The 20814-nt window shown below is 43.1% G+C and overlaps 2 pseudogenes; both read right to left on the reverse strand.

The window, feature by feature from the left end:
• Positions 1-1157: 1157 nt before the first annotated feature.
• Positions 1158-10056, reverse strand: LOC136548291 (putative receptor-like protein kinase At3g47110; annotated as a pseudogene).
• A 3889-nt stretch (positions 10057-13945) lies between these two features.
• LOC136548292 (putative multidrug resistance protein) lies at positions 13946-15975 on the reverse strand (annotated as a pseudogene).
• Positions 15976-20814: the final 4839 nt, after the last annotated feature.

Here is a 20814-nt window from a genome sequence, read left to right on the forward strand (position 1 = left end):
GCCGCAAGCCTCTGGCATGGTAGATGCGGTTGCCCAGTCTGCCGTTTAGGAGGACCTTGGTGCTTGCCGATCCAAGGAGGATAGACATCCAGTCCCTCCACCGCTGACTGAAGCCGAGCCGTTGTAGGACCTCCAAAAGGAAAGGCCAACAGACGGAGTCGAAGGCTTTCGCAATATCGATCTTGAGGAGGAGGCAATTACGCTTCTTCTGGTGCAAGGTCTTGCAGGTCAGGTGAACGGTGTGGAAATTATCATGTATGGACCGTCCCTGGATGAACGCGCTCTGACAGGGATGCACCAGATCATTGAGCACCAGAGCAAGCCGATGGGCAAGACATTTGGCAATAAGCTTTCCAAAGCTATGCATTAGGCTGATCGGGCGGTAGTCTCTGATCTCCTGGGCGGTAGTCTCTTTTTGAGGAGAATCATGAAGGCATCGTTGATTAAATTGAAGCTGCGCCCGTCCAGCGACCAGAACGCTAGAAGCGCACCAGAGTGGCTGGAGATCTTGGCCTTGAATGCAAGAAGAGCTCCCTCGTCGTCGCCATGGCCTGAGGAACACAAGGCTGCTGCTGCTGCACTGGTTGTCGCTGCGGCGGAGATCAGCAGGAGCAGTTGCAGCAGGCGCCTGCAGCTGCAGGCTCTTAGTCTTAGGGGCAGCATGGCCGGCGGCGATGGATTTTGATTTCTTACGTGTCGGCGCAGAGCTTGGTTTCTTTGCATTGGCTGACTATGATACGCTCACAGCTCACGCTGTGTGACTAATCATTCTGTATAATATATGCTTGCTGCCTGTTGTGTCGTCTTCGTAGTCTATGCTGGAGACTGCAGTTTGCGACCAAGGTTCAAGCTGGAATGGACCGTTGGTTTGCAATTTGCAATTAGGCCTTGTTTGCATGCATGTGTATCCACTTCAATCCGTATGTGTTGGACTAGATGAAATGGAACTTAGTTTAGTTCCACTCCAATCCACTTCAACATATGTGGATTGGGATAAATACATGTGTATCCAAACAAGGCCTTATAATGACCATGTGACATGGGTTGATATATTAATAAAAGGAGATATTACAGCTGGAAAAAGAGAAGCAAATATATAATATAGACTTCAACAATATATTTAGAGGTGATTAATATGAACTAATAACACCACTTTATTATTGAGTAAAAATATATTTATCTCTGATAGCATGCATCTCTGCAGCAGCATCGTTCATCGACAGTCGCTCCCTGCGCAATTGCTTTGAACAAAGGACACCAAGCTGAATGACGGCCGCCAAACATTCCCTGGTTCTTGTTATATGCCTTGTATCATTGCTCTTGTTTACTCCATCATGCACCCAGATGTTGGAATCTGCTATCTCCATAACCTTGTCAGGAAGAGCTGCCTCGGCATAATAATGCAAGCTTATCCCATCTCTAAACATATCATCGGTCGGGCTCTTCCCTGTGAACATCTCGATCAAAGTGATGCCAAGACTAAACACATCTCCAGAAGTTGACACCGCAAGCCCTTCTCTATATTCTGTAGTGAAATGAAATATGAGGATACATAAGTATATATGTATAAAACTCAAAGACTACTTGATGTGCGTCTTACTACTAGTAATTGGATAATGCTATTGGAGCTTCCACACTAGTGCTTACAAGGCTAGACATAACTAAAAATAAATTCGAGATGTTCTCTCAAAAATAATATGCATTTGATATATTGTGCTTTCTAAAAATACACACCTCTCCCATTATAAGAACATTCTTAAATGACTATTTCTATCTTGTATATTTAAATTACCAACATATGACATTGCGAAAACTAACTTGACACAACCCCTCATCTTCATCAAAATTATCCATAACGCCAACATGAAAATTTACATATAGTAATAACCATTAAAATTTGCTTCTGAATTATGCACTTGTACTGTTATTATAAACATTTTAAAGTAATCCTGAGTCTGAATCTAATAGCATACATCTGTTGTTTTTTTTAAACTATCTAAAAATTAACCGTATATATTTTCCAAGTTATCCACTTATGGTATAAAGGCATGATGTGTCTCACTATGCAGGCGATGGGTACATGTTTGAGGGAAGCATTGAATATGCCCGTTTCCATGTCCAACGCACAGCGGAAGCTAAGATTCAAACTAAAGGCAAACATATGAGCAAATAGGAAAGAGCAAAGATAAGCAATTTTATTAGAGAAAATTTCCTATTTGACATCAGAGACATCAGAAAAAGTACAGTTTTCTTATTTGGCACTTAAACTCAAATTATTTCGTATTTGTCCCTGTCTCAAGTTTTTCTTTCTTATTTGACACTTCCGTTAATTCTGTGAGGAAACACCGTTAAATCACCTAGTGAGGCAATGGGAAAAGACTGAAATACCCTTTAAGCAAAGGGAAGGGGCAGCTAGCACGGGCTCTGAGGCTGGGCGCGGCCAGGGCCAACGCGCCCAGGTCCGAGCTAGTAGGGCTGCTGCACTAGTACAGAAATGATTTTTTAGAGGCGCCTCCCTTTTCTAACCGAAGCGGTTGTCTTAGCACGCCGTCACTAACCTTCGCGGGAGGCACTGTAGCTATACAACCGTTGTTAGAAATCAATTTTTGGAGGCGGTTCCATTAAGAAATCCGCCTCTAAAAATGAATCTATTTTCAGAGGTGGTTCCGTTAAGAGAACCGCTTCTGAAAATGCTATTTTCAAGGATGATTGCTTGTGTCAACCGTCTCTGAAAATGAGTGATTTTCAGAGGTGATTCTCTTAAGACAACCGACTAAGTCAACCGTCCTTAAAAATAGTTGCAGCACAAATAAATTCATTTCTTTTTTTAAATGAAGTCGGATGAAGACAAACTTTATATCAAAATTGTAGAGCTTGACGAGATCTAAATCTTTGTAGATGATAAATTTTTTGTTTGAGATCATTTATGGTTCCAAATATATAAATTAAGTCTCAGATTTTGAATTTTCAATTTTTGAGTTTTTCAAATGACCTTGGATGGAGAAATGTTCTATATCAAAGTTGTAGTGCTCGACGAGATTTAAAACTTTGTAGTTGAAAGTTTTCTCATTTAAGATTGTTTATGAGTTAAAATATTGATTACAAGATTCGTACATATTAGTACAAATGGACAGCATCTTAGAACTAGACACAAGTAATTGTGTGGTGCAGTGGTAGAGGAGGGATCGCGCGAGGGAGAGGTTGTGGGTTTGAATCCTAGGTGTCGGCACTTATATTCAAAATAAGGGAAAAATAAATCCTGTGAGTTGTGGCTGATCCTCAGCCCTTTGGGCTCCATTAGAAATATTTTTTTCTTATTTTTATTAGACTCTAAATGATTATTAAAAAATTTTGAAAATTATTTTTAGTGACTGTTGACTTAAGTCAGCCGCCTCCGAAAATCGATTTTCAAAGTCGGTTGTCTTAAGAGAACCGCCTCTGAAAATCACTTATTTTTCAATCGCTGGCATAGTAGCGGTTTTAAAACCGTCTCTAAAGATCACTTTTGGCCGTCTCTAGAAATATTTTCTGTACTAGTGCTGGCCAAGGCTGCTGTGAAGCCGCTGTTAGCCTGTGCGTGCTAAAAGAAAGTAAGCGAGCCAGTTACTTGAAGATGCGTGTCCATACATTGTTGCCTCGATGCTTTGATCACACGAAGAAGAGAAAAGTTAGCGTGTGTACATGAGCTCGTGGAGACGTGCGTGCAGGCTCACGTGTCATCGTCAAGAATCAGAAAATAAATGAAGAAGCTAGCTATCATGCATGCGATACGTAACTAAACTAAAAAAATGTGCTCAGATAGTTCTATTTTACTGTTATGTATAATGTACCTAAATAATTGATATTGAACTGAACATATTTAAAAGTAATTATAAGATTATGCTCCTTCCTTTATTTTATAGAAGCAATTGAAAAAGGAAAACATAACATTTGAAAGTAAAAACGTCCAAACAAGATAGCAATAACCAGCATGTTAATAACCGGGAAGAAAAACGCCAGGGGTAAAATGGTCTTTTTCTCTAGCACTTAACACCGTTATAACTCCAAACTAACGGAAGTGTCAAATAGAAATGAAAAACTTGAGATGAGGACAGATAGGAAAGAATTTGAGTTTGGGTGCCAAATAAGAAAGTTGTACTTTTTCTAGTGTCAAATAGGAAATTTTCTCATTTTATTGAGCTCTAACCCAATTATCCATGAATTTCTGACTTATTTTTTAACCACGCTGAAGCACATATTGATTAGCTAATAGGGATATATTCTATTATTTGTAGCATGAAACAGAAAAAAGCTTGAGTTACCTAGAGCAATATATCCAATGGAACCTCTTATTCCTGTGGTGCTACTGGAATTCACAGGATGGTTGCTTGGTGCTTCATCTAGAACTCTAGCAATGCCAAAATCTCCTACACGAGCTCTCATGTCCAAATTGAGAAGAATGTTACTTGGCTTGAGATCGCAATGGATGATCGATGGCTGGCAACTGTTATGAAGATAGTCCAAAGCGTCCACAATATCCATGAAGATATCCAACCTATGTGACAAGCTGAGTGCTCCTTGTCCATTTTGGCCTTCTAAATTTGAGTGGATCCATCTAAGCTGCCATTAGCCATGAACTCGAAGACTAGTGCTCTGAAGTCTTGACCCTTGTGGTTGATGCTAGAACAATATGTAATGATCTTTAGAAGGCATCGGTGCCTCACACTTCTTAGTGCCTCACATTCAGCCTGGAAGCTTTTGTAGGATCCTGATTGCTGAATATTAAACACCTTAACGGCGACGACAATGGCTTGATTTTCTAGTGAGCTCTTGTATACTGTACCATATCTTCCCTTTCCAAGCACATTTGCTTCAAAAAATCCATCTGTTCCTTTGAATATATCATTGTATGGAACTATTGGAAGCTCTATCTCTGCAAACTGTGGTGGCAAATCTTTCTTCGGTGCTGCCTTGGACTTTCTGTGGTGAAATCCAGCCCAAACCAGAAAAAGTTAGATGAGACTTCCTATTGTTGGGATTGTTATTAGAAGAAACTTGGGTATGCCTTTACTATTCTTTCTTGCATGAAAGCTTGAGCATTTTGGCAGATGGAGCTGTGGTATCCCCCCGCACAATGCATTGTTACCAACAACTGATAGTCCAGTCAAAATTTTGAAAACTCCTCCTTTTGGTACTTCACCTTGCAAACTGTTTTAGGACAGATCTTGACGAAGTCCAAACACAGTATGCCGCACCCAGTTTTACAATCAACTAGGCTCCGATAACAATATGCCGCACCCAGTTTTACAATGTAAAATCAAGTACCAATATATATATATATATATATATATATATATATATATATATATATATATATATATATATATATATATATATATATATATATATATATATATATATATATGTGGGCCTAGGAAGTCCAAACACATATATATTTCAAATTATAGAATATCAGACTAAACGTATTTACTATTACAATAGTTTAAATCATTACATTAACCACACATGGGCACTATCATCACATCACCAAGCCACATCTTCACCATGGTTCTATATCTTGCTCAACCTAGTGTACCACCTAAGGTTGTCAATCAATTACCAAAACCAATCTGGGACTTCCACACGGGCCTTGTGTCCCTCTCCAAAGCCTAGGAGGGCCACCATCATTGAGCCCACATTAGTGGGTTAGGGCATTAGGCAAGCTAGAGGCATCGGAGGAGGGGAAGAAAAAGGGGATTGTACGCAATACCGAAATACAATTGACTATATGTGGGCTCAACATCATCAAATATGTATAAAGTGGTATGGTTTGATTATACAGCAAAATGTAATAACAAGTCAGACAAATAGTGTAATGGCATCGTGACATTTATACTAGCATGATTCCAACTAACCCTTTATCTTTTGGGATCACCAACATCTTAACCAATGATGATGCCTATCAGCCTATGATAAAAGACAACACAGCAAAATTGATAAAAAATCATGTACAGCACATCCCCAAAATAATCAAATATGTATACTTGTTTACATAACTGGAGGGGGTTGCTCCCTGGGTAGGTATATTAATAGAAGGAGATATTACTACCGGAAAAAGATAAGCAAATATATTATAGACTTCAACAATACATTTAGAGAAACATGACAGTATAAGGTAGTGGTGATTAATATGAACTAACACCATTTTATTATTGAGTAAAAATATATTTATCTCTGATAGAATGCATCTTTGTAGCAGCATCGTTCATTGACAATCGCTCCGTGGGCAATTGCTTTGAACAAAGGACACCAAGCTGAATGACGGCTGACAAACATTCCCTGGTTCTTGTTATATGTCTTGTATCATTGCTATTGTTTACTCCATCATGCAGCCAGATGTTGGAATCTGCTATCTCCATTATCTTGTCAGGAAGAGCTGCCTCCGCATAATAATGCAAGCTTATCCCATCTCTAAACATATCATTTGTCGGGCTCTTCCCTGTGAACATCTCGATCAAAGTGATGCCAAGACTAAACACATCTCCAGAAGTTGACACCGCAAGCCCTTCTCCATATTCTGCAGTGGAATGAAATATGAGGATACATAGGTATATATATGTATAAAACTCAAAGACTACTTGATGTGCATCTTACTATTAGCAATTGGATATTCTTATTGGAGCTTCCACATTAGTGCTCACAAGACAATAAGCCATAAGTAAAAGTAAATCTGAGATGTTCTCACAAAAATAAAAGTCATCAGTCATCAATTCAGTATACTATAGTTACCATTGGTGATAATATGCATTTGGTATATTGTGCTTTCTAAAAAATTACACACCTCGGCCATTATAAAAACATTCTTAAATGGCCTTTCCTATCTTGTATATTTAAATTACCAACATATGACATTGTGAAAACTAACTTAAAATAACCCACCTGTGTTGTTATTATAAACATTTTAAACTAATTCTGAGTCTAAATCTAATAGCATACATCGGCTGTTTAAAAAAAACTATTTTACAAGTAACCATATATATTTTCCAAGTTATCCACTTATGGTATAAATGCATGCTGTGTGTCGCAGACGATGGGTACATGTTTGAGGGAAGCATTGAATGCCAGTTTCTATATCCAACACATAGCGGAAGCTAAGATTCAAACTAAAGGCAAGCATATGAGCAAATGGGAAAGAGCAAAGATAAGCAATTTTGTTGAGCTCTAACCCAATTATCCATGAATTTCTGACTTATTTTTTAAGAATTACTAACCCATGCAACAACACATATTGATTAGCTAATAGGGATAGATGTTATTATTTGAAGCATGAAATAAAATAACTTTAGTTACCTCTTATTCCTATGGTGCTACTGGAATTCACAGGATGTTTGCTTGTTGCTTCATCTAGAATTCTAGCAATGCCAAAATCTCCAACTCGAGCTCTCATGTCCTGATTGAGAAGAATGTTACTTGGCTTGAGATCACAATGGATGATCAATGGCTGGCAACCGTTGTGAAGATAGTCCAAAGCATCCACAATATCCACAGCAATATCCAACCTCTGTGACAGACTGAGCGCTCCTTGTCTATTTTGGCCTTCTAAATTTGAGTGAATCCATCTATCTAAGCTGCCATTAGCCATGAACTCAAAGACTAGTGCTCTGAAGTCTTGACCCTGGTGGTTGATGCTAGAACAACATGTAATGATCTTTAGAAGGCATCAGTGCCTCACTCTTCTTAGTGCCTCACATTCACCCTGAAAGCTTTTGTAGGATCCTGATTGCTGGACATTAAACACCTTTACGACGACGACAATGGCTTGATTTTCTAGTGTGCCCTTGTATACTGTACCATATCTTCCCTTTCCAAGCACATTTGCTTCTGAAAATCCATCTGTTCCTTTCAGTATATCATTGTACGGAACTATTGGAAGCCCTACCTCTGCAAATTGTGGTGGCAGATCTTTCTTCGGTGCTGTCTTGGACTTTCTGTAGTGAAATCCAGCCCAAACCAGAAAAAATAAGATGAGACTTCCTATTGTTGGGATTGTTATTAGAAGAAACTTGGGTATGCCTTTGCTATTCTTTCTTGCATGAAAGCTTGAGCATTTTGGCAGATGGAGCTGTGGTATCCCCCCGCACAATGCATTGTTACCAACAATTGATAGTCCAGTCAAATTTTTGAAAACTCCTCCTTTTGGTACTTCACCTTGCAAACTGTTGTAGGACAGATCTAGATGAAGCAGCGATGTTGAATTACCTAAAAGCTCTGGGATTGTTCCGGATAAATTGTTGTGGCCAAGATACAACTCCTGTAGGTTGGTATGGGTAGCCAGGTTGCCAGGGATGCTTCCATCTAGTTTGTTGTCCGTCAAATTAAGTACAGTCAAGCCTGCCATGTTCTTGAACGTAGCAGGTATATTTCCATGGAACGAGTTGCCATCCATTGAGAGGATTTCCATGACCCTGCAGTTGCCAATAGTATCAGGTATCTCACCTGACAGTTTGTTTCCTGATAGGAAGAGCTGTTCAAGATGTACCAAACTACCAACTTCTAACGGAAGTGGTCCCTCCAGCATGTTGTTGGACAGAGCCAGAAACATTGTGATCGATGGCAGCTCCATAATCTCATTAGGAATCAATCCAGTAAGGTTGTTATTTTGCAGAGCTAAGCCTAAAAGTTTGCTCAAGTTTCCAATGGTTGGTGGAATTGGCCCCTCCAAGCTGTTGCCGCCTGCATAAAGCTGAAGTAGACTAGATAGGTTCCCGATGGAGGATGGTAGATGTCTTGAGAGGTAGTTTGAATTGAGGCCTAGCACCTTCAATTGTGTAAGCTTCCCAATGCTTTCAGGAATGACCCCAGTGAGTAAGTTTTTGCCAAAATCAAGCACCTCAAGTCCTGCCAAATTTCCAATATCTGATGGGATGACACCGGATACGTTGTTGTTGGCAATCTGCAACCACTGGAGATTAATAGACAGATTAACCAACGGACCTGGCAGCTTCCCTACAAACCTGTTCCATCCAATGCCCAGTCCCTGTAATCTGCTACAATTCACCAAAGAACCAATAAATTGCCACTCTTCCTCGTTGTTTGCCTCTAACATGTTATCAGACAGAGCAAACTTTTGAAGTTGTTGCAACCTGCCCAATTCAGCAGGAACAACTCCAGTAAAATTATTAAATCCCAAGTCAAGAAGCTGGAGCCTGGAGAGATTGGTTAGCGACAGCGGAAGAGCTCCAGTAAATCGGTTTCCTCCAATCAAAAGTTTTTCGATGCTCGGAAGGCTTTTCCCCAGGTCAGATGGTAGATGGCCATGGAGCTGGTTGAAAGCCGCATAAAATTTATAAAGAGATGACAGGTTGAATAGGGAAGGAGGGAGCCGACCGGAGAGATTATTAAGGGAGAGTTGAAGCCACTTGAGATATGGATTGTTGCCGATGCCTGCAGGGATCGATCCCTCAAGATAGTTGATTGCCAAGGACAACGCGGCCAACCGGGAAAGATTGCCAAGAGACGACGGGATGGTTCCGATAATGCTGTTGTTGTCCAGCGCTAGAACCGAGAGCGATGGCATGCTGCCAATCTCGGCTGGTATGCTTCCCTGCAGGCCTTTGTTGTCTTGGATGAAAATCTCACGGAGGCTGATGCAGCGGCTGATGTTACTCGGGATGACACCAGTGAGCGTGTTTTGAACCAGGTGAAGGCCTCGGAGCCGCCGGAGGGAGCCGATGCTGGCTGGGATCTCACCCTGAAGGCTGTTGTAGCTCAGGTCGAGTAAGCGCAGGAAGGTGAGGTTGCCGATGGCAGGGGAGATGGTGCCGGCGAGCCCCTGGGAACTGAGGTTCAGGCCTACCACCCTCCACCGGTGCCTCCTGCCGCAGGTGACGCCCTCCCAGCTGCAGTAGCTGGTGCTCTTGTTCCACGAGTCCAGCACGCCAGAGTGGCCGGACATCATTGCCTTGAAAGCGAGAAGAGCTCCTTCGTCACCATTATGGTTTGGCAAGGAAGCGGTAGCGGTTGCACTTGCACAGTTGGTTGCTATGGCGGAGAGCAGCAAAAGCAGCTGGAGGAACATCATAGCTAGGCTGCTAGGTGCGGAGGGATTTGAGCCAGTACAGAGAATGGTCTCCTTGCCTCTGGTAGCTAGTAGCATTGTGCGCTCAGGAAGTCAAGGGTTTCATAAATAGCATGCAGAGTGCGTCAACACTTCACAACTTGGGCAGCTGTGCTTGTGCTCTATGCACGCGCGTGTCATTATTCCATCAAGTAGCAAGTCCAGTCAAAAAGGTAGTATTGATTAGTCAAATTCTGTTTATGGGTCATTCGCCAAGTCCATTTCTCCACTAAATGAGTTGGTTAGCGGAACCTTTCCTCCATCAGATATACTAGAAAAATGTCAGCGTTGCTACGGGACATATAGTTTATAGTCGGGTTAAGTCCAATTTACATCCTCCAACTTGCAGCAAAGTTCGGATTTCAACCTCAAACTTCAAAATCGGACAACTTTGGTCCTCCAACTCTCGAAAAAGTTCAACTGTCAACCTTGTGGGCGGTTTTGCGGGTGAACAGTAATTTTTGATATTTTCAGGAGCGCCGAAATTTTATATTATTTTTTCGAGCATCTTAACGTCCTCAAATTAAAAAACTCAAAACTATAAAGTTGTAGATCTCATCGAGGTCTACAATTTACATATAAAAATTATCTTCATCCGACATCGTATTGAAGGGTTTTATATTTTTTGAAATTTGAGTCTCATCACGCGATAAAATATGGTGCTGAAATTTTATATTATTTTTTCGTGTATCTTACTGTCCTCAAATGAAAAAACTCAAAACTACAAAGTTGTAGATATCATCTAGTTCTACAATTTACATATAAAAATTATCTTCATCCGACATCGTATTGAAGAGTTTTCTATTTTTTGAAATTTGAGTCTCATCACGCGACAAAATTGTTTCACGCGTGATGAGACTCAAATTTCAAAAAATAGAAAACCCTTCAATAAGGTGTCGTATGAAGATAATTTTTATATGTAAATTGTAGACCTCGATGAGATCTACAACTTTGTAGTTTTGAGTTTTTTCATTTGAGGACAGTAAGATACTCGAAAAAATAATATAAAATTTCAGCACCATATTTTATCGCGTGATGAGACTCAAATTTCAAAAAATAGAAAACCCTTCAATACGATGTCGGATGAAGATAATTTTTATATGTAAATTGTAGACCTCGATGAGATCTACAACTTTGTAGTTTTGAGTTTTTTCATTTGAGGACGTTAAGATGCTCGAAAAAATAATATAAAATTCCGGCGCTCCAAAAAATATCAAAAAATACTGTTCATCCGCAAAACCGCACAGAAGGTTGAAAGTTGAACTTTTTCAAGAGTTGGAGGACCAAAGTTGTCCGGTTTTGAAGTTTGAGGTTGAAATCTGAACTTTGCTGCAAGTTGTAGGGTGTAAATTGGACTTAACCCTTTATAGTCCAATCATCCAGACGTCATTGTGTGGTGAAAAGGGTTCTTTGTACTATAGGTCATATATAGGATGGATTCATTTTTGTTTTTTTTGTCTAAAATGATATACATGGTTGCCTGGATAAAAATAACAATTTTTTGTAAATTTTGTGCCAAAGTTTTTTATTGCCGATAAATATCTGATATATCCGATATTTCTATTTATCGGTGACCACCGAGATTTAAAAAAAAACCGTAGAGAAAACCCTGGTAGCGGGTGCTCTAGTTCCACGAGTCCAGTCCAGCACGCCGGAGTGGCAGGGGATCTTGGCCTTGAAATCGAGAAGAGTTACCTCGCGGCCGTGGACGAAGATGAGGAAGCAGTTGCACGGTTAGTTGTGGTGGTGGAGAGCACTAACAGGAACAGCTGGAGGAGGCGGCATCTGCTTATGAAGAGCAGCATGGCTGCTGAAGTCTTTGAGCCACAGCAGAGATACCGGATTTACTGATCCAGCTGCAGTTACATATGAAGGGAGTACCGAGATGGGTTCAGGTTTCTTCAGTCAAAAGCGATTGGTTACCGCCCTTGCATTGCATCATTACAGATGTGTTCAAGCCAATATTTCAGGACAGCTCTATATACCATTATCACAGACCGGGGAAATCAGCACTAGCGGGTCTAAAACGGTGTTCTGGAACTGATGAACATTGTCTTGTTGGGTACTGGTGCGGAAACAGTCTGCGAACTCTGAAGTTGATGCCTGTCGACGACCTCAAGATAGACCGACAGTCTTGGGTTTGTAGGGTGGGGGGGAAATCATCATGTGCTGAGTGTTTGATGATTATTTTTACAAAGAAATATGTTAGGATTAATTAAAGTAGCGTCAGTATTTGCGTGACACTTTATTTTGGAGGCCGTATGAATGGCACATGTTTATAAAATTAATTCTGCAAGAGCCTATGACATATGGGCCCCTTTCACTAATACAGAAATAGTTTTTTTTTTTCTGACGTCTAGTTTTTTTCATAGACGATTCAAAAAGAGTAGGCGTCAATACAAAGAGAAGAGTGGGCCCATGGTTGTGAACCATCAGTGCAGGTAGGTTTAAGAAAACGACAAAGGGTAAATCACTACCGCTAGTGTAAAATATATTTATACTGACAGTTAGCTTAAGTGTGACCCCAAGTGTAGATCTAGGATTTACACCGGCAGTTTTCTTAAGGTTCACGCCAGTGTAGATACCTTTACACTAGTGTTTTTCTTAACCTAAAGACTATACAAACAACTCTATAGGCCTGTTTGGCACAGCTCACAATAGCTTCACAAGGTGTCGTGAGCTATTTTATTTGCCAAACACTCATTTCTAAAACAGCTTTATCTATAAAGCTGTTTTTCTCCCCCTCTCACAAAGACATGAGTTGGGATGAAGCTGAAAAAAGTAGCTTATCACAGCTCTTTCCCTCATTTCTCTTTCTTATCCATGCATGAAGCTGTTGGTGAAGCTGTTTTGCCAAACTGTTTTTTCAAAATAGCTCAGCTTCATCTAAAAAGCTGCTCATGAAGCTGTTTTTAAAAAAACAATTTTACTAGTGAAGCTGAGCTGTGCCAAACAGGCCCTATAAATACCATTCTTCCTCCCCAACCAGTACTGTACTAACCAAGCCAGCCCCCCATTCTAGACGTCCCTAGAGATTCAAACATGCAAAATACAAGGGTAGGTTTTGATCTTCATTTCTCTGAATGAGGTTGCTCAAGAAGTTTAGTTAATGCATATGTCATATATATATATATATATATATATATATATATATATATATATATATATATATGTTTGGATGAATCTTCATAATTTGTGGTCTGATTCGATCTAGGTTTTATGGTGTGTGTGTATGGAGGGGGAATGCAAAGCATGTTTCTTCCATTATATATCATCAATTTCATAATTATGGATCCATACATGAGTGGAGTAGTTATAGATCTAGTAGTAGATCAAGACCTAGATTTTCATTATCTAGATCTAGATGGTGAATTTCTTTATTAAATTAGATTAATTAATTATTCATAACTATATGTTAAATTATGCTTTACTGATTATAATATGACGGGGAGCATTTGAATTTTTAAAAATATTTTTTTATATGGTTTATGTTACTAAGCCACCACTGAAAATGAATTAATAGATACGACTGTTTTACATAAACCGTCTATGTTAAACATTCACACATTTATATTGGTGATAGCTTAAGCAACTTATAATCAACCTATGTTTATGTTCTTGTTTATTAAATATTAATAGTGGAAAAACCAAAACTCTTGTCATGGGCATGTGAACTTAACACTACCGATCCAATCAGCCAGGCCCCAAATGATGCTACTATATCTTGACAAATAAAAGAGTAAATTGCACGGCCGGTCCTTAAAGTATTGGGCTGATTTCGTCTGGATCCCCAAACTATGAAATCGCACTCTTGGCTCCCCAATCTATTTAATTCGGTCCATATAGGTCTTAACAGCCCAGGCGGTGCCTAGCAGTCGACATGGCTGTCCACGTACGAAGGGGAGACACGTGAGGCACACGTGACCCTCTGCAGCTAAGCGTAGCGAACCAAACGACTGCATGCATACGACAGTTGCAAAAGTGGTGTGGTAAATAGCTTGTCTGCGTGTCGTAGCCCTGCGACAACTGGGAGATGAAGTTGTGGGCGTTGGCAGCCTTCGCCGCCGCGACGACCTCCTCCTCCGTGGCATCCTCCTTGCCGAACACGATGTTCTCCCGGATCGACATCGCGAACAGCGCCGGCTCCTGGCTGACGAGCCCCATCTGCGCGCGCAGCCACTTGAGCCGCAGCCGCCGGATGTCCACGCCGTCCAGGGTCACCTACCGCTCCAGCAGCGCGATCACCGTCGACTTCCCGAACCTGCTGCCGTCCACCAGCGCCACCGTGCGCCCCACCGACACGCACAGGTTGAAGCTCACGAAGATCGGGGTCTCCGGGCGCGACGGGTAGCAGAACTCCACGTTCTTGAATTCCACCTCCCCGGCGACGTAGGCCAGCTCGTCGCCGGCGCTGCTCTCTGAGACGATCTTGGGCACCCGCTGGATCACCTCCTGGACCCTCTCCGCCGCTGAGCTCGCCTCGGAGAAGTACTTGACGTTCGACAGCCCGGACCCCAGAGCTCTGCATGGTTTCGTTAATGGTGCCGTCATCACATCATCATCTAGGACTAGGAGTAACATGCAGCAGAGCAGACTGATGATAAAATCACGGTCACGTACAGGCCACCGACGACAATGGCAGCGGAGACGGCGAAGACGGTGCCGCCCTGGTATCCATGGTACATGACGAGGCGGCTGCCGTACCAGACGTTGAACGCCCAGATGGTGAAGATGATGCCATTGCTGCCGATGGCGACGCCCTTGGCGAGTCCCTGCTTGATCCAGAGCCTCACCGACTCCTCGAGCGCGGCGGAGAACTGCGCCATGGTGGTGCGCTCGGCTACGAACGAGTAGAAGGTGCGCACGGACGAGACGGCCTGCTCGGTGATGGCGCCGGGGCGGGTGTACTGCTCCCTGATCCGGCGCGCGAGGCCGATGAGGATGCGGCCATACATGAACCCGGGGATGATGAGCAGCAGCACGGACGGCAGCGCCACCAGCTTGAGGTGCCATAGTAGCGTGAACCCGACGGCGTAGCTGCCCAGGAACATGGAGCAGTTCATCACGAAGTTGGGCACCTTCTCGCTCAGCACGTCCTGCACCACGAGGCTGTCATTGGAGACGCTGGTGATCACCTCCGACGTGGACCCCACCTTGAGGCTTCTGCTGCTACCGCGTCCGCGGTCGTGCTCAGCCTGCTCTCATGCTAAGTGAAAGCAATCGATCAACGTACGTGTGCATTCAAATCCTATTTCTTTTACTATTTGTCATCTATTCGGATGTATGGTGCGGATCGTGAATACTTCTAATTTCAATGCTAAATTTAGGCCAAAATGGTTACAATATGTACCATTTGCGACCAAATTGCATTTGTTGGGAGGTGTGACAAGTATTGGTATGGTCTAAAGTTTGTGTCTCGAACTAGTGCATTGTATTTATGCATACAAACACAAACAGTCCATGCGATGCGACAATGGGCGGGTGGGCAACCCAGTTGGAACTCAGGCAAGTAGACCTTTTTTTTTAAAATAAGCACGCCAATGAGCGTTGATATATATATTTGAGGCACATATGCTTAACAAATATAAATAAGCATGCTCATGAGCGTTGATACACAGCTGATCCACGAGGAATACAGCTCCACCAAAGTAGTGACAAGTGCCCAGCATTTTCTTGAGCTCAGACAAGTTGATTGCCAATGTCCTGGTCCTGGATGCAGTAGCAGATCAGACTTTCGACAATGGTACCTGGGGATACCGCTCCCGCGTCCGCGACGCCTGCCGCTCCGCCGTGCGCGCCCAGCGGTACCCCTCTGCGTGCATATATGCCAACGACGGCACGCAAGCAAGCAAACCGCCAGCGGCGGCATTGGCACCCATCCATGCGTGTGCAGCTACGTGGCTGTCCAACGGCTGCCGAGGGTTACGTGTGCCTCGCGTGCCTCCCCTGCGTACGCCGCCTGAGCTATTTAGGACCTACATGGACCAAATTAAGTAGATTCCAAGAGTGCGATTTAATAGTTTGGAGACCCAGACGAAATCAGTCCACTACTTTAAGGACCAGCCGTGCAATTTACTCCAAATAAAATAACTAAATTAGGTTCCATTATACAGCTTACAATTTTCAATAATAAGAACTACATAAAATAGGTATTTAACCACCTTCTCAACCATTCATTGAACTACTAGTCAAGAAAGTGCACTATTATCTTAATTGAAAAGTTAGATGAGAATGAAAATTGAGAAGGCATGTCGGTAGCAACAGGCCGGAAGGACTAACTGGCCGACTAGTGGCAGCTAGGAGGAACTCGTCATGGCAAGTGTCGCCTCCTCGTTGTCATCGTGCCGTATGCATTGGCCGTTGAGTGTCAGTGGATGCCAATGCCGGGTCCAATAATGAATTATCACGTGGAAGACGAGTAGTCATAGTGAACTCGAGAGTTAGAACATCGCAATGTAGATAATTGGTGAATGTTTGCACATTGATTCTAGTAAGCTGCATAAAGAACTAAAAAATGTAACTGACACTTAGACTAACTGGGCTCAAATTAGTTAAGCTTAGTCACTAATTACTGAGAGCATCTCCAAGAGTTCTCAAAATACTCTCCTAATCTAGGATAGTAAGATTGGAAAAAATCAATCTCTAACCACTCCTAATCCCACTTCCCCATGTCTTAGCATTTGGGAAAACCGAGCTGTTTGCGCGTAAAGATACGCGCGTGGTCGCGTCCGCGTATCCGCCCCTCACCCTGGGAGTCCAGTATCGACTGCATGCTCCTCGCCGCAGAGGCTTGTTGCCGGCATACGGACACACCGCTACGCGCCACGCATGCTCCGAAATAAAGCCGCGCAAGCTCCCCGGCCCCCACGGACGCATCCACTACGGAATCACCCGGAGCTCAGACACCACCAATCCAGCGTTCACGGCACCCACAGCCACACGCCCCATCGTGCTCGTGCCGCTTAACAGCAATTGGATGACGCGGCCCTGCGCCTTTTAAAGCTCGCCAGACGGCCGGCGATGTTGATGGCGCGGCGGCCGGTGATGAGCTCGACTGCTCGAGCAGCACAACATCCTTGCCACGGTCCTGGTGCCAGCCGGCGAGGCAGCGCCCGTCGGCTCCGACATCGCGCCCCTCGCCGAGTTGGAGGAGCAGTCGAACCGCAGCGACGCACACGATGCTTTTTTCTGTACCTTTAGATGACGCCATTTACGAAAATGCCACTGGGTTTGTTTTTTTATTTTTTAGGAGTGCTTTTTTTGAAAACTATTAGAGAAACCCATCTTTGATGCTTCGAATATTGTTTTGGGACTTGGAAAACTCAATAATGATTTTAGGAAGAATTTTTTAGGTACTGTTGGAGATGCTCAGATTAGGGGCCCCCTAATTTTTAGGGCCTGCCCTGGCCACGCCACTTATGCTGCCCAATATACAATCCTACAAGCAGTGATGATTGGACTGGGCGACAACACATCCCACCCCAATCGCCGTTGCTGCTTGCGCCCCCTAATGTGCACATTGTCAAAGTGTAGCAACAAGAGATTATTTAAAATTAGATTCCAAATTCTAAAATCTATGATTTAGCCATTTTTAAATAAAATATCTACAAAAATTGAGTAATACAATAAGATTTCTAAATTTCTCATTCTCTATTTTTAAAACTACCACGCCATGTTCGCTTTCCTCAGGATGAATCGCTCGTACCTGTGAGAATTGGTGGAACGAGTTGCGTCACATGACGGCTCGGTTGCGTGCCAGGAACAGCCCTAGTGTGGCTTGTCCAATGAATCAAGATACAACAAGATAGATACACCCATAACAAACTATCTACCATGGATTACAAGACAAGGAACATTCCTAACCAACCCTACTGAACAATACTCATCTTAGCACCCTCCACTCAATCTCAGCCGGCTACAAGGTTGAGATTGTTCCTGAACTTATATATCTTGGCTCCTGCAACTAGCTTTGTAAACCCATCAGCAAGCTGGTCTTCTGAATGAATGAACTGAATATCCAGAAGTTTTGTGCTACTGTTTCTCTCCAAAATGAAAATATATTTCAATGTGTTTGGTACGAGCATGAAACACTGGATTTGCTGATAGATATGTTGCACCAATGTTGTCACACCAGAGCTGAGCTGCAAAAGGATGCTCAATTCCCAATTCATCAAGGAGTTTCTACCCCCACATTATCTCTGCAGTCGCATTGGCTAGCACTTTGTATTCTACTTCTCTACTTGACCGTGAAACTGTCGCTTGTTTCCTGGCACACCATGAGATCAAATTTGACTTGAGAAACACATCGAAAACACCAGTTCATCTCCGGTCATCAGGGCATCCTGCCGAGTCTTCATCCGAAAAAGCACTTACCATCATGGACTGAGATCTTCCAATTATGAGTCCCAGATTTAGGGACCCATGCACAGATCGCAGTATCCTAGCCTCTTCACATCACACCAATGGACTGTGGTCGGCACAAGGATGAACTGACAAGCCTTATTCACAGAGAAGGAAATATCCTGTCTTGTGAGAGTGAGATACTGTAATGCCCCCACTATTCTTCTATACCTTGTCGAGTCTTTAGGTCCAAGCTTATCTCCCTCAGTTGCAATAAGCTTTTCTGTGTTGGAGAGTGGAGTATTAATGGGCTTACACTGACCCATACCGGCTCATTGTACAACGTCAACAACATATCTTTCTTGTGACAGCTTCAAACCATCTCGAGATCTCTTGACCTCAATACCCAAGAAGTAGTGAATATCCCCAAGATCTTTTGGCGCAAATTCTCGCTCCAAGTCCTTGAGCAAAGCATTTGTTGCTTCGTGAGAGGAGCTCCCTACAATAATATTGTCTACATAATCCAGGACAAACATGATATGTTTCCCCCTCTTATAGTAGAACATTGAAGTGTCTGCCTTTGAGGGTACAAATCCCAAAGCTTCCAATTTTTCACACAGTCACGCATACCAAGCACGTGGTGCTTGCTTGAGTCCATATAAGGCCTTGTCCAACTTATAAACAAAATTTTGCTTCGTCTTGTTTGCATACCTAGGTGGCTGTAACAACCTGGTGTTACCGCCTTCGTTAGCTCAGAGGTCAAGGCCTAATAAATCCCTGTGAATACGTTTTTTTAGTGTGTGACTCGCTTCGTGAATAAAGGAACCAATTAAGTGTTACCGATCCACTTGTCTTGGGCTTAAAAACTTTTGAATAATCCGTGAACAAAGGTTGTTTAGGGTTTGTTTTGGAAAAAGCGTGAAGAAAGTGCTTGAAAATGCCTGATAGTAATTCTAGCGAATGAATAGCGAATGGCTTGTTTTATTTGATTAAGCCTGGAAAGCAATTTTTATAAACAAAGATAAAATATAACTTGTATTTAGTATTTAAGTGAGATTCGAAGTACAAGTTTACTAGATAAAAATGCAACTTTTGTTCCGGTGAATAGATGTTGTTCAATAGTATTTTTGAAAGCCCAAAATATCGAATCCGGAATCTAAACTAGAACTTTTCGTTGAATCGGCAAGAAACTGAACTTATGTTCAAATGCCATTTTTGGTGAATTATATTGAGCAGAATAGTTAAAAGGTACTTAAATGTTTTGCTCCTATGGGTTAGTATGAAGTATGAACTATTGTGTGAAATGCTTGTTGGTTGAAATTAATAAGGTTTAGATATTTTAAAAATTATGGCAAAAGTGTTAGTGGTTGTTTAGTTCTAACTGAACCCTTGCCTTTTTCTAAATCCGAAAAGGATTGTAGACAATGATATTTTAGCAATTGAATTCTAGCTAAAACACTTAAGCACTAGCTCCATGATTTCGTAGTGTCAGTTGCTTCTAAGTGAGTACTTTAGCATGGTGAAGTCCACGGACGAGTTGGAGTTGTTGTGGTGTCACAGAAATTGCCCTAACTTTGTTAGAACGCGTTGTCGATCTTGTTTCGGGCTTTGGTTGTGAACTGGTGTTCAGCGCGACGAGCTCCTGTTGGCACCTCTCTATCTCCCTCGATGCTCACTCTCCGGCCATGCTCGTTGCTCGGACGAGAAGCCCTTAGTGGCCACTAGAATCTTGAACTCTTGTTTTAAACTCGACCGGGCTCTAAGCGGTTGGTTTTGACGTTTTAAAATTTGTGCTTAGCACGTGTCTGGCCGTTCGGCCGGGAGTGTGTGGTCACCACGTTTGGTGCGCGCCATGGATGCCTCTGGCCTCGCGCGTGCGTGGGCAAGCTGATGGTGGCCGCCCTCGGCCTGGCTGTGGCGTGGCCATGGCTTGGCCACCTTCGGCTGCGACGCCTGCTGCTGGCCGATGGCCTCGGCACTCGCCCCTCAGCCGCCGCTGCCGCCCTGCAGCGTAGCTGCCCCACCCGCTGCCCTCCTTGTCTCAAGCCGCGCCGCTGCTCGTGGCGTTGTCCCATGCCCTCCGACTCACCCGGCCGCTGTAGCATTTGTTCCCAGCTGCACAATCCACCTACCAAGCCCGAGCTTGATGTCGTATGTAGTCTACTGCATTGCAACGCCGTGCTGCTACGTGCGCGTGGCCGCAAACGGGCACACCTTCAATGGCTCCGTCCAAGCGCTAACCGACATGCCGCCTGCCCCTCGCTCGTGCGGTCATATCCCCGCGCTACCGTGCCTAGTCGGGTTGTGACCGGGCCACCTCTGCCGGGGCCGCTTCCCGCGACGTGGCGGTGGCAGTGTACCACTCTCCCTTCCCCTTT

Source organism: Miscanthus floridulus, chromosome 4 (genome assembly GCF_019320115.1).
Source record: "Miscanthus floridulus cultivar M001 chromosome 4, ASM1932011v1, whole genome shotgun sequence".
Lineage (NCBI taxonomy): Eukaryota > Viridiplantae > Streptophyta > Magnoliopsida > Poales > Poaceae > Miscanthus > Miscanthus floridulus.